Raw genomic sequence first — 14,782 nt, 5'->3', positions numbered from 1 at the left:
GACCTGTTCTCCATGGTAGTGCTATTGGGAAATGCTATAGACCTTTAGGAAGAAGAGTCTTGTAGGAGGTTGTCAGATCATTGTGATATGCTCTGGAAGAGGACTAAAAGACTACATACAGCTGCTTTTTCTTCCTCTTTAAGTTTCCCGTCTAATGAGGAATGCAGTTTTGCTTCATCATTTCCTCATGCTGTGAGGTACTGCCTCACTACAGATGCAGAACAGGCCCCTCATGGACTGCAACTTCCATAGTAGAGGCCAAATAATTTAATCTCTTTCTCTCTCTCTCTCCCTCCCTCCCTCCCTCCCTCTCTCTGTATATAGATAGATAGATAGATAGATAGATAGATAGATAGATAGATAGATAGATAGATAGAGCAAGCTAGGCAAATTCTTTGCCATGGAGCTACCCTCAGGTAGCCAGGTTCCCTGGCCAACCATTTCTCCATATGTTATGTATGTCAGGTTGTCAGTATAAGAACTTACAGTTAAAAGGCACACACCTACAAATGCAGTTATTTGAGTAATTTCTCTTAGTATTTCCTCGGTGTACATAGTAAATACTCAATAGTTTTTCTCTAAAATAGACAGTGAAGAGAATATAAAGTATATGATTAATAGTTTGTAACTAAAATATATTGTCTCACTCACTTTATTCACAACACAGTGCCTCTGGGTATAGTGAGCAAACAAAACTGTCTAGAGGATGCAGATAAAAATTAAATAATTCACCACATTTCAACTCCTGATGAAGGAAAGGAGTTGACCCATTCTTCCTTGTGGCTCTGTTCTAAATATTCAGAGCCAGAATGCCCACAGTGAAAGAAAAACATCTGAATGAAACTTCATAATTTTTCTTGGGTTTCCGTCTGGCTTCTGACACCCAGCACTGTCTTGGAGTCCTGGTGTTAAGGAATGTACACTGAGCCTCTGCCCGCACAGGCATGTCACAGTGATGCTTCTAACACAAACTGGAGCTCGTGTTTGCTTCAAGTCTTCACTTGCTTTTGATGGAAGGTGTGCTGGCAGCTTTTGTCATCATTAGCCTTGTGGCAATACTTTTCCCCTTAAGTGTCTTATGCCTCATATGAAAGCTTAACGCTCATTAAATAGGGAGGGACTTTGGAATATGAGCCAATGTCAAACAGTAAAGTTTTTATTTTCTCCTGTTGTAACAACGTTAAAGATCTGAACGTCCAAATTTCAGTCCTTACCACAAAGGATTTTTAAATTAGATAATGGGGTGAGGACAGGAGGATAACAATTCCTTCTCCATTTTACAATCTTTATCAAAGAACTCGTAAATGAAAATTTTAGAAACTATTTGACACTAAGGACTGAAATCCTCCGGTAATGCTAGATTTGAGGGGATGAATGAGCTATCCACTCAGGGTACTAGGACTTACAGAGCCAAGAGATTTGAATCTGTATGCTCAACTCAATATAATTTTATGGCATTTTTTGCCAGTCCTGGGCCTTGAACTCAGGACCTGGGCACTGTCCTTGGGCTTTCTCAAGGCTAGAGCTCTACCACTTGAGCCACAGCACCATTTCTGGCTTTTTTCTATGTATGCGATACTGAGGAATCAAACCAGGTCTTTGTGCATGCTAGGCAAGCACTCTACCACTAGGCCAAACTCCCAGTCCAGCATTTTTTTTCTAGCAGCTCATACAAGTCCCAATAGCTAATAATCATTGAGCACATTTTATGTGCCAGGCAATATCATAAGTCATATTTTAAATAACAAAATGTCCATAAACATTCCATTTTGTACATAGACACATAAAACTAAAGGAGTAAGCAATTTAGTCACTTTTTACCAGTTATAAGAAAAACTTTTTTATAAGGAAAACTTTTTAAAAGAATAATTAGTACTTCCTAACATTTTTTTAATTCATCCTACTAGGCTGCATATTTTTCTAAGTTCTGAATGGTTTATTTCGTTTTTGTACTTCATAATGCTCAAAACACAATATCACACATACAAAAAGGTTTTAATTTTTACTAAACAAATGAAAGACCCCATAGTTCCTGAATGACTCTTTCTCACACTTGTCTCCCACTCTTCTCAATAATATGTGCTAAATTTTTTGTGTTACAGGGTAAATGTAAAATTTAAGAACCTTAAAAGTCATTCCAACTATACATACACCTATACACTTACTTGACAGATTTACCTGGTACCCTCTGGGACCAAAAGCAGCAGCTTTTGAATAGGTGAACTTCAATACTAAACAACAGATTGAAACAGGTTATAAAGGATAGTGAATCCACTTGAAATTGAAGATGAAATTTAGGGGAGTAGAATCTATTTATCAGACCTAGAATTTGGCCAAAATAGTAAGGGAAAATATCATATTAGTCCTTGCTAATATAAAGGATTACATAAAAACTGTTTAACTGAAATTCTTGGCTAAAGTAAAAATTTCAGAGATCCACAGAAAGGCCCCCCAAAATCTGCACAAATTCTTCCATTGAGAAGAGTTCTTTGTACTTTCAGTAACCCCTTGCATGTAACAAAGAAAAGCTCTTGTTAAGTTAGTAGTGAAAGAGGATCCTAATTAATGGAGTTGGAGCAAGAGGCCTTTCCAGCAGTACAGTCTATTGTACACTCTGAATTAATGAATCAAATCTGCACAACCTCAGGCAGCTCCACTGTAAGAGACCAAGAGAATGGATTTCGCCAAAATGGAAACTTTCTCAGGCAGCACTTCTCTGATAAAATCTAGGTGTGATCTTTCCTAACATAGTGAGAGAATGGATTAGGGAGGCTTTGCAACATTTCTAACCATTTCCAAGGTAGGAATTTTATTAAAAGATCCAAATCAAAGTGACACAAAGGGGGAGTGGGAGGAGATATATTAACCAAGTTCAATGTGGTAACCTATTTAAAATCTAAATAAAACAAAGAAGTTAAAAATAGTATATTCTCTATGTGGGTATTAGATCTAAACTATACAAGGGTGATGACAGAACAAAGAGAATGAGAAAGAAAGAGGGAACAACGAATCCCTAGCAAAGGAAAGAAATGTATATAACATCCAACCTGGAAGAAATGGTTTCATGGTCAACATTCAAAGAGTTAAATCTTTTGTTAAGTCTAGAGATTTTTGTATATTCCAACATTTTTAAATTTTGTAGACTAGAAAAATGATGCTTAGTATTATAAAAGTAAAATAAGTGATTGTGATAATTGCTAAGAGTAACTATGTCACAGTACTGTAAAATATATGTAAGCACTTAAATATAATAATAAAAACATAGTATATGACAAACTAGCCACTCCATCATTTTGAAATGACCCTCATTATCCTGGTATTCTTTGCTCTGTTATCTACTTTGTAACAACTATGATTTTTTTTTTCTCATACTGAGAATTGAACCCAAAGCCTCATACATGCTAAGAATATGCTATACCACTGAGCTAGTTCCATAGTAGCTAGTCAGTTCAATAGCAAGAAATTTTTTATCTGTCAAGAACTATTTGGATATTTATACCATCATTCATGGGCCACACAAAGTTATCGATACAGGCACCCATAAAGAAGAATACAAGAAGCATACATCATTTACCAAATGATTTTGTGGGTCTTACATGACATCCTCTACCCACCTAGATCTAAAGAAAACTACACTGCTGGGAGTTTGGCCTAGTGGTAGAGTGCTTGCCTAGCATGCACAAAGATCTGGGTTCAATTCCTTGGTACCACATACATGGAAAAAGCCCAAATTGGTGCTGTGGCTCAAGTGGTAGAGTGCTAGCCTTGAGGAAAAAGCCCAAGTTCAAGTCCCAAGACTGGAAAAAGAAATGATGCTAAAGAAAACTACATGACAAACTTTGTTCCTGCCATATCTAGCAGAAGCTACCTGACAACTTATATTTAATGAGATATAGGTAACTTTACCAACTTGCTATTTATTTCTATTTGGCTGCCTGCTCTATCATTTTTTTAAGTCTGATATCGGTACTCAAACTAAGAACCTGCCACTTTTACATTCATTGGCTACTGTTCAACCACCTGAGCCATGTCTCCAACCCCTTTTATTATTTTTTATTTCTATAAAACAGTATTCTTTTATCTCTGCTCTGTCATATTAGTTATTTCTTTGTTCCTGCTTGTTCTTTGTTCTTTGTTCTGTTTTTGCTTTGAATATGCCCTCTAGTTTATGTATTAGAAATTCAATCCTTAATGTAATAAATACTAAGTTATATGTACTAGGGCTAAATCACTAAAGAAAAATCTACATCTATTTCTTATTACAAATTAAAACTAATATGTTCATACAGTGATTCTGTTTTTAATTACTGAAAGTTCGATTCAATTAGTTAGTTGTATGTATCATAGTTGCTGAAAATGTACATCCAAACATTCGTTATATGGAAAATTCTCTTTATTCCAATAATTGTAACTTTTCAGGGTCTTTTTCTTAAAGAGAAAAACAGAGTTCAAATAGTAAAGTGTATTCTACCTTGAATTCTTCATTTTTGGAAACATTTCACTAGTGGTTTGGTTTAGTTTTTCAAAGTGTGTCAGTTCCCTGGGATCTGGATTGCTGATAAGGTTTATAAAATAGTCAAAAAGAAGTTCTGCTAAGGCATAGTGGTGACTCCTTTCAACAAGACCTTCAAGAATGGCAAATGACAGGAAATCCACACATAAGAGATGCCTATTTCACCAATCTGTGTGCTCCCAAAGGTTGGCCTGAGTGACTTATGAGGAAGGAATGCTATACTAGCCACTCACTGTTCTGCTTTTATTTCATTTTGTTTCTCTTAAAACACTTCCTGGTAGCTTACCCTATAAGAAAAATTAATACAGTTTGAATGTTGTAAATTTCCTATAGTAATATTTAGTCAAGGGAGTGCAGTAAAGAAAGCACTGAAAGGCAAAGTCTTCAACATTTAATGTGTACAAGCATCAGCCTTAGAGGCATCACAGTTCTACCCACACACAATTGCAACCAATGTCTCTGTCCCTGCAAGCCCTGACATTCTCTTAGCTCCCAACTGCTTTGGGTTGTGAGATATCTTGATTTGTCATGGCAAAGTACCAAGAATTATGACTATACAGCATGATAAATTATTTGAATGGACCTAATTGTACACTATTCTTTGACCCATAAGACCTGGTCTGAGTAAAGACAATGACACAGCTTACAGTGCCAGGCAGAGTTGAATAGAGTGTTTCTTCACCTTGTAGGGAAAAAGCTGGTAATTGGCACATATAACCTTCTCCTAGTTTTGCATGTTGGATGCCAAAAATTGCAACAGTGACATTCCTATTCCAGTATTAGACATTTATTCTTCAGGAAATAACTTTTTAATCAGAAATTACTTTCATTTTCATAACCAAATATCAGCCTTGTAGAAAAAAATTTCTCCTCAAATCCAAGATATTTTGATTTCCATCAATAATTTTAGATTCTTCAAGGAAGATAGTATCTGACTTTCAATTTTTGTATATTTATCTGTTGCTGGGCTACAAAGATAATCTACTGTTTCTTATTTTACTCTTTCTCTTTCTATTTTACTCAAAAAGAATGGTGTCACTTATGTCCAGAGCTTTGATTCAAGTTTTTAGGTTTGGTTGTCTGGTAAAATCAAACAGTAATTCCTGATACAGCCTAAAGTTAGTCTCAGAATGTTAAATAATCTTGAAGACTGTGTATGCCAGATCTCATTTGTTTCCTTATCTATGGCATTTCATGAAAATAGTGAAATATTTTTTTAGTCTTTGAAAACGACATATTTGTTTAAAATGGTATGAGTTTAAACTTGGAACCTGTCATCTAGAGATCAATATGAATAAATTAATTATTATTAGTGAGTATAATGCTAACAATCAGGTCTTACTTGTACAGTGATTATACTTACTTGGTCTTCTTAAACAAACATGAAAATGTAAAAGCAAGAACCAAGGACATCATCTGTAAAGTCTAGTACACGATAAAAACATGAAGTCCATTATTCAAAACATGAAAAATTCCTAATCATATCACTAAACCAATCCTACAGCAACCTCAGTTCAAGAGATTATGACTATAACAGTTTTACGATTTTAATGTTATTCTTCCATAAATTGTAAATTTAACTCTAAATATATATAGGAGAATAATATACTAAATATATTGAATTTGGTAAAGAGAGATAGAGAGAGAGAGAGAGAGAAAGAGAGAGAGAGAGAGAGAGATTATATAACTGTACAGGTTACACACTTATGAAGCTGGCCCTGGACAGAGATGACATATTAAGACAAAAGTTATAGTGAAGATACACCCATAGTCTTGTGCTTTATTTTTCACTTATCATGTCATGTCTTATTACTAATGAAAAGTTCAGAATGTCACTACACTCGTATTCTATGAAGGAGGAAGAATATGAACTGGGGTGTGGCTCCAGTGGTCTAACACTTGCCTAGCAATTGTGAGCCTTTAAGTTCAATCTCCAGCACTGCAAGAGAAACAGAGAGAGAGAGAGAGAGAGAGAGAGAGAGAGAGAGAGAGAGAGAGAGAGAGAGAGAGAGAGAGAGAGAGAGAGAGAGAGCGAGCGCAATAACAACAAAGAAGTGCAAACCTTTCTGTATTCTTCATAAATTAGGTATAGATTATCATTTGGGGCAATTGAAAATGAGTTTTAATATATAATCAATGATCCCCAAACTCTGAAAGCAGCATGAAGAGACAGGAGAGTCATTACATATTAATAAAGGGAATGATCCATGAAGAGGAAATCACAATGGTCAATATCTCTGCACCAAACAACGAAGTACCTAAATGTTAAACAAATACTTTTTGATTTACACAAAAGCATCGATCCCAACACAATAATAGTGGGGATTTTTAACACCCCACCTTCACCAAAGGATACGTCAACCAAACAAAAGATAAAGGAAGAAGCCTCTGAACTAAATGACACTATAATCCAAATGAACTTAACACAAATCTACAGAGTATTCCACCAAACAACAACCCTATTCACATTCTTCTCAGCAACCCATGGAACATTCTCCAAAATAAATCATATTATAGCACACACAAAGAATCTAAACAAATACAGAAGAATTGACATAGTTCCTCGCATCCTATCTAATCACAATGGAATTAAAGTAGTTATCAACAACAAAACTGCAAAAAACCACTCAACTACTTAGACACTGAATTACACACTACTGAATAACACCTGGATCACTGAAGAAATTAGAAAGTTTTTACAATTCAATGAAAATGAAAACACATCACAACATAACCTCTGGACACAGTAAAAGCAGTGCTGAAGGGAAATCTTGTAGCTTGAAGCACACACAAAAAGAAAACAGAAATAGCTCAAGTAAATAATCTCATGATGCAATTAAACCTGCTAGAAAAAAACAAGAACAAATCAAACCTAATATTACTAGACTGAGAGAGGGCAAAGATTTGGGCAGAAATCAATGAAATAGAATCTAAAAACACTATATATAAAATCAGTGAAACAAAAAGCCAATTTTTTGAAAAAAAAATTAATAAAATTGACAGACCACTAGCGAGATAAATGGAGATGAGATTCAAATCAATAAGATCAACAGTGCCACTGGAAACATTACAACAAAAATCCAAAAAAATCCAAATAACCCAGGTTAAAATCCTTGGTACCACATACATAGAAAAAACAGGAATTGGTGCTGTGGTAGATAGAGCTCTAGCCTTGAGAAAGCCCAAGGATAGTGTCCAGGACCTGAGTTCAAGCCCCAGGACTGGAAAAAAAGAAAAAAAAAGAGTGTGAACAGATTTTAGAGATGCTAATAAAGAATAATGCATGATCCTTTGAGGCTAACCATAGCAGTAGGCCCAAGAGCAGAAGCTACAATGGCCTACAAAAAGAAGCAGTGCACAGAGGGCCTCTTGACAGGATGTGGCCAACCAATGATGACCTGGGAGGTGGGCCTCAGATTTCCTATTTGTATTCCCCAATGACCAAACCCAAGGAGAAGTCACAGGGAGTTGAATTATGTAGCTCACAGGATACTTTGTGACACCACAGATTGCTGAGCTTCACCATCAAAATGGGGAAAGGGCCGGAAATGTTGCCTTTCCAACAAGTAGGTATTACTAATGATGCTGGCTCAGGGGCCACACATGGAAAACCAATTTAACAGATCAGTCTTTCTGGGCAAAAGAAACAGTGTATACAAAGTTAGAAAGTGCAACTGGAAGACATCTGACCCAGGAAGAACAGAAGTTGGCATGAGGACAGGGGTCTTATTTATCATTACAACAGCTACATCTAAAATTGTCCCTTGTTTTGTTTTGTGTTTTTCCTGTCTTTGAATGCCAGCAAGTTTATTTATTTGCCCTGGTAAGTAATAACCAAGAGAAGCTAGAAGTATTTCAACATACCTCCAAAGTTAGCTGTCAAAAACCCCCCAAACTTCAGATTATGTCTAGTGTGGGTGGCCTATCACTAAACACAATGGTGTCTGCAAAAAAGAGTGTTAATAGATGCAGGAAAGCACCTCAGCTTTTTCTTATACCAATATAATATGTTCAAGGTCCTATTTACAGTGCTTTCTGTGCAGAAAAATCTAGAAAATTGACAATGTCAATAGTGAATATATAACAGATGCTTATGAATTTCCTTGATTAATGTTTTAATAAAACACTCTCAAGTTTTTAATCGATGGAATTACCAATGAAAATTTATAGTACCTGAAATATTAAACTGAACTGGATCGCTCCTATTTGAAATTCAGAGTTTGCTTCTACTTTGTTTTCATTAAATGCCAATAATGATACTAATCAAATTCTTCTTTGCAAAGTAGAAAAAAGTCAAACAAAAGATAAAATTTTACCCTCTGTATAAACAAAGTCAAGCCTGTCCGATTAATCAATGACCTACTTGTGAAAACTTGGAAGCAAAGTTTTAATCTGCCCATGAGAGCAGGAAGTTTGTATCCACTTCCTGGCAGAGGTATCAGATCCTAATATATGAAGAATTAGAAGTTCTCAGAGAACACAAGCCATAATAGCAAATTCACTCACTTTCAAGTACTTGTCAGCTTTTAATTATCTACTTCCTATATCATTGTTTTTGTTTATTGGATGCCATTTTATTAATTTAAAACTTAAAGGATATGTACCTTTTTCTGTTTTATCTGAGAGAAGATCTGGTGTGAGAAATAGATAATGTAAAAATTGGTCATTAAAATCAAAATCCTAAATGCAGCATAACTGAGAGAAAAGAGGTAGAGGTATCAACCTGCAAATTCTCCATTTGTGAATTTATTTATAGGCAAATATCTAAAGTTGAAATGACCTTAAAATTTTAATTTTCAATTTAGGAAGCAGAAAAAGGTTAAATTATATTTGGTGTTTCTAATGTCTGTCTATTGAATTGCACTTAACACTGTGTTCTTCAAAAGTTAGATTATGGCTTTATTTTCCTTTCCCTTATGTCTGCGCACATGGTCATCTTCTGCCAGTTTGCTCTTCTCACCGCCCCCCATAAACTCTTTTCTGCCTGAAAAAAAAGTTAGATTATGACCAAAATGTATCAACTGGAAAAAGGGTAAATGTACCAATATTCACTAAAGAACACATTAAGTTAGATTACTTGACCAAGTAATGGAAATTCAGTCCAATCATCCACAATTTTTTTAAGATTCAAATATTCTTTAATGTAAAGACATTTTCTTAAAAAAAATTTTTTTTGGTGGGTGATGAGGATTGGCCTGGGTGCTCTCCCTGACCTCTTCAGATCAAGGCTACCACCCTGACCTTGATCCAGCTCACACTTCCAGTTTTCTAGAGGTTAATTGGAAATGAGAATCTCCTTTTGTTCCCAGGTTGGCTTTTAAACTTGATCCTCAGACCTCAGCCTCCTGATTACCTAGGATTATAGGTGTGAGCCACCACACCAGGCTTATTTTTTCTTTTGGTTGGTTGTGAGGCTTGAAATCTTGGCCTGGACACTATACCTGGGCTCTGTAGCTCAAGGCGACCTACCTACCCATGGAGACACAGGGCCAGGTCCTGTTTTCTAGAGGTTAATTTGGAGATAAGAGTCTCAGGGTCTTTAATGCCCAGTATGGCATTGAACTATGGATTATTCAGTATCAGCATCTTGAGGAGTTAGGATTACAGGCGTGAGCGTTGACCATGCCAGCTCAAGGAAAAGATATTTTCTCTCCTCCTAACTGTTAGGACTTTAAAACACCAAAATAGTAATGGATTTAGGATATATATGTATATACATGTATATATATATATATATATTTCTGCCTAACATATTAACTAATACTGATATTTTACAGTGGAAAATATAATTTTTCTGTTTTTTCTCTTTTATACGAGAAAGAAACAATTACTCAAATAATTCAACTATAAATTAGTAGTTTTAAACTGAGTACTTACAGTTTGTTCTACAATATACTTATGGTTGTATTTTTCAAATAATGTTTTGATTTACCATAGAGGAATAAGCTGTTTCTGTTATTTTCATAAAATATGAATGTTTTGCTGCTTTCCTTCTCAACCTGTAAAATTCTTTTCTGAGACTTCTATCCATGGTTCTGCACCTTGCTCCAGCTTTATGATCAATGTAGGTTTGGGAAAACAATGCCCAAGTGACACCAGGTTGCTGTAGTTCTCCAGCATTACATCTCTGTACAGGGTCCTCTGAGCAATGTTTAGGTCCTGCCACTCTTCACAGCTGAGGTCCACAGCCAGATCATCAAATGTCACCATCTCCAGAGATTCTTTCATTCTTTCCTGCTGTTGACAATGAACAGACAACACTGGAAGCATGGCCATCAGGCAGCTGGGACAAGCAGCTTCATTAAGGACTGCTCCTCTCCCTAAGGAACACCACAGCCAGCCCAACCTGGGCAGGAAGCCCAGGGCCTTCAGTTTCACAGCCACCTCCTGCAGGAGCTGCTTCTCCTTCCCCTGTGTCAGAGACTGTGTGTCCCTCCAAGGCCCGCCTCCGGTTCCAGGCCCATCTGTGCTCAGGGTCTAGGGGTAGGGGTCCCAACTGATGACTAACTCTCCAATCATACACAATTATAAACTACTACTTCCACAAATTTGTTTGCCTATTTGCCTCCCAAACAGATGTATTACTTTATCTACTTTTTGTCAGTCCTGAGGCTTGAACCTAGGGCATTGTCCTAGAGCCTTCTCAAGGCTAATAAAACTCCACTTGAGCCACAGCAACACTTCCAGCTTATTCTGTGTATGTGGTACCGAGGAATCAAACAGAGGGCTTTGTGCATGCTAGGCAAGCACTCTGTCACTAGGCCACACTCTCAACCAAGATGTTTTAATTTAATTATACAGAAATACCAAATTCTTTGCCATTATTTAGTGTCACAATATCTAGACATACTTGAGTTCCCACACTAGAGATGTAAACTGCAGAAAGAACTGAGGTTCTATGAGACAGGTAATTGACCTAAATCATAATGCTTGAGATAAAGGGACTACCTCTGGGTGATTATTTTACAAGAATATTGAGCAGGTAGATGTGACATGAAATGAAAGAAAAAAATGACTGCCTGTTGTCTGCACAGGAACACTTTTTTTCATATATTTTTATTGTAATTAATAGAAGGGTTACATTATATTAATCAGATAGAAGGTACATTCCTTCATAAATATTGATACCCTTTCTCATGTCATGGTCCCCATTTCCCTCCTTCCTTCCCCCCTGCACAACTTAATTTCCCCCCTTCCCTCTCTTATTTCAAATAAACAATTAAGCATATATAAAATGTATCAGATAACAAGGTAAAATATTGTCACAACATGAGATAACCAAGGGAGAGCAAGAGAGATGAGAAATAACATAGTACATTAGGGACAACAATCATTCATTATATGGCTTTTGTTTCTATATCCTAGAGGTCCTTACATTTAGCATCATACTATATGGCCTTATGTATCTAGATTTTGTTCTATTGTGAATCTCTGCTAGGAGAGCCCAAGGTTTCTACTGATTATGACAAATGAGGGAAACCATTGAGCCTATGTTCCTTTGAGTCTGGCTTACTTCACTTAATATGATCTTTTCTAAGTCTTTCCATTTCCTTACAAATGGGGCCATGTCGTTCTTTCTGATAGCAGCATAGAATTCCATTGTGTATAAATACCACATCTTGTTGATCCACTCATCAACTGAGGTGCATTTGGGTTGGTTCCATATCTTTGCTATGGTAAATAGTGCTGCAATGAACATCGTTGTGCTAGTGGCTTTAGTATGTCCTTGTTTCTGGACGATTGGGTAAATGGAAAGTAGTGGAATTGCTGGGTCATAGGGGAGGTCTATGTTTAGTCTTCTGAGGAACTGCCATACTGCTTTCCATAGTGGTTGGACGAGTTTGCACTCCCACCAACAGTGTAGTAGTGATCCCTCCTGGCCACATCCCCTCCAGCATCTGTTGTTGTTAGATTTCTTGATCCTGGCCATTCTAACTGGAGTGAGGTGGAATCTTAGAGTTGTTTTGATTTGCATTTCTTCCATGGCCAGAGATGTGGAGCATTTCTTCATGTGTCTATAGGCCATTCTATTTCTTCTTCAGAGAAGACTCTCTTAGGCCCATTTTTTTTTTCTGACAGGAAAATTTATTTTTAACACATTTTAAAATGGGTGAAAATAGGTTCCCAGACACTAATACAAAAATCACAAGAACCTACAGCAAGAGATAGAAAACTTCTACATAATATTATTGCCAGTTACAAAATATTTTACAATTATCAAATTGAAAATTGTTCAATCCCAAGAAATATAATGAACATACGACATAGGAATTTGTTCATATGTGGTAATTTTTTTCATATATTTTTATTGTAATTAATAGAAGGGTTACATGATAATTGCCAGATAGATGGTGCATTAATTCCCATACATGGATACCCTTTCACATGTCTTGGTCCCCATTTCCCTCCCCCCTGCCCCCACCCTTCATCTTGTTTTCCCCCATTCCCTATCCAATTTCAAATAACCAAATACAAATATATCCCATATATCAGGTAACAAAGTGAGATACTGTAACAATATGTGATAACCAAGGGACAGCAAAAGAGATGAGAGATAACATAGTACTTTAAGAACAACAATCATTCATTATGTAGCTTATGTTTCTATATCCTAGAGATCCTTTCATTTAGCGTCCTACTATATGGCCCTTTGTATCGAGGTTTCGCTCTATTGCAAATCTCTGCTAGGAGAGCCCAAGGTTTCTACTGATTATGACAAATGAGGGAAACTATTGAGCCTAAGTTCCTTTGAGGCTGGCTTACTTCACTTAATATGATCTTTTTTAAGTCTTTCCATTTCCTAACAAATGGGGCAATATCATTCTTTCTGACAGCAGCATAGAATTCCATTGTGTACAAATACCACATCTTGTTGATCCACTCATCAACTGAGGGACATCTAGGTTGGTTTCATATCTTAGCTATGGTAAATAGTGCTGCAATGAACATTGTTGTGCTGGTGGATTTAGTATGTCTTTGTTTCTGGATGATTGGGTAAATGCCAAGTAGTGGAATTGCTGGGTCATAGGGGAGCTCTATGTTTAGTCTTTTGAGGAATTGCCATACGTAGGCCCATCTTTTAATGGGATGGTTGTTTCTTTGGAGATTAGTTTTGGAGTGATTCAATTTTTTGAGCTGTTGATATATTTTAGATATAAGCCCTTTGTCCATTGCATGGTTAGTGAAGACCTTCTCCCACTCTGTAGGCTTTCTAGTTAATTTGCTAGCTATGTCCTTTGCCCTACAGAAGCTCTGCAGTTTAATGCATTCCCACTTATCCAGCCTTTCTCTGATTTGTTGTGTTTCTTGGTCCTTATTAAGAAAGTTTAGACCTGTGCCAAGGAGACCAAGCATATCTCCAATTCCTTCTTGTAAAGTTTTCAGTGTGTCGGCTTTTACTTCAAGGTCTTTGATCCATTTGGTGTTAATCCTAGTGCAAGGTGACAAAGAAGGATCCAACTTTAGTTTTCTGCAGGTGCTTAACCAGTTCTGCCAGCAACATTTGTTGAAGAGGCTGTCTTTCTTCCATTCTATTTTTTTGGCTCCCTTATCAAAGATTAGGAGACCATAGGTCTGTGGGTTAATATCTAGGCAGGAACACCATTTTTAAAAACAAAATAAGAAAAAAAATAAAAACAAAATAAGACAGACATGGTCATTGTAGCCTTAGGGAGGCTGAAATAGAAGTACTGTTAGTGTGGGGCCAGCCTGAGCTATATTGCAAGTCCTTTCCTCAAAATGAAGTAAATAATAAAGTAAAATCAATATTTTTGCCACATAAATTTCAGACCGTAGAGATGGACAAACATCAAAACTAAAAATTCCTTCACTCTTTTAAGTTTCTATTCCTATTTTCCAGAGTAATCTTTCTTTAGTACTGTTCTAGGCATTTTCTATCTAAATTTTTTTATAAATAATTTTTTCATATATTTTATTGTGATTAATACAAGAGTTACATTATATTCACCAGATAGAAGGTAAAATTTTTAAAAGTAAATATGCTTTGTTTATACACAAATGAGATCATATCCTAAATATTTATGTATCCATTTTAATTTAATGTATTGTAGACATCTTGCTAGATTGGTACTTAGATATGTTATAGACTGTATTAACAAATAGTTTGTAGGAAACACTGAGTTTCCTCCAACATAAAATGCCATTTCTCAGTTTTCAGATTGGCAATCCAATCTTGTCAAAGCCATAATTAGAAACAAACATTCGTGTTGTATATTGGTGTTGTACAAGACCTTTGAAAAACTACAATAT

Source organism: Megascapheus bottae, chromosome 19, assembly GCF_031878675.1.
Source record: "Megascapheus bottae isolate mThoBot1 chromosome 19, mThoBot2.hap1, whole genome shotgun sequence".
NCBI classification, from domain to species: Eukaryota; Metazoa; Chordata; class Mammalia; order Rodentia; family Geomyidae; genus Megascapheus; species Megascapheus bottae.
This window is presented reverse-complemented; position numbering follows the sequence as displayed.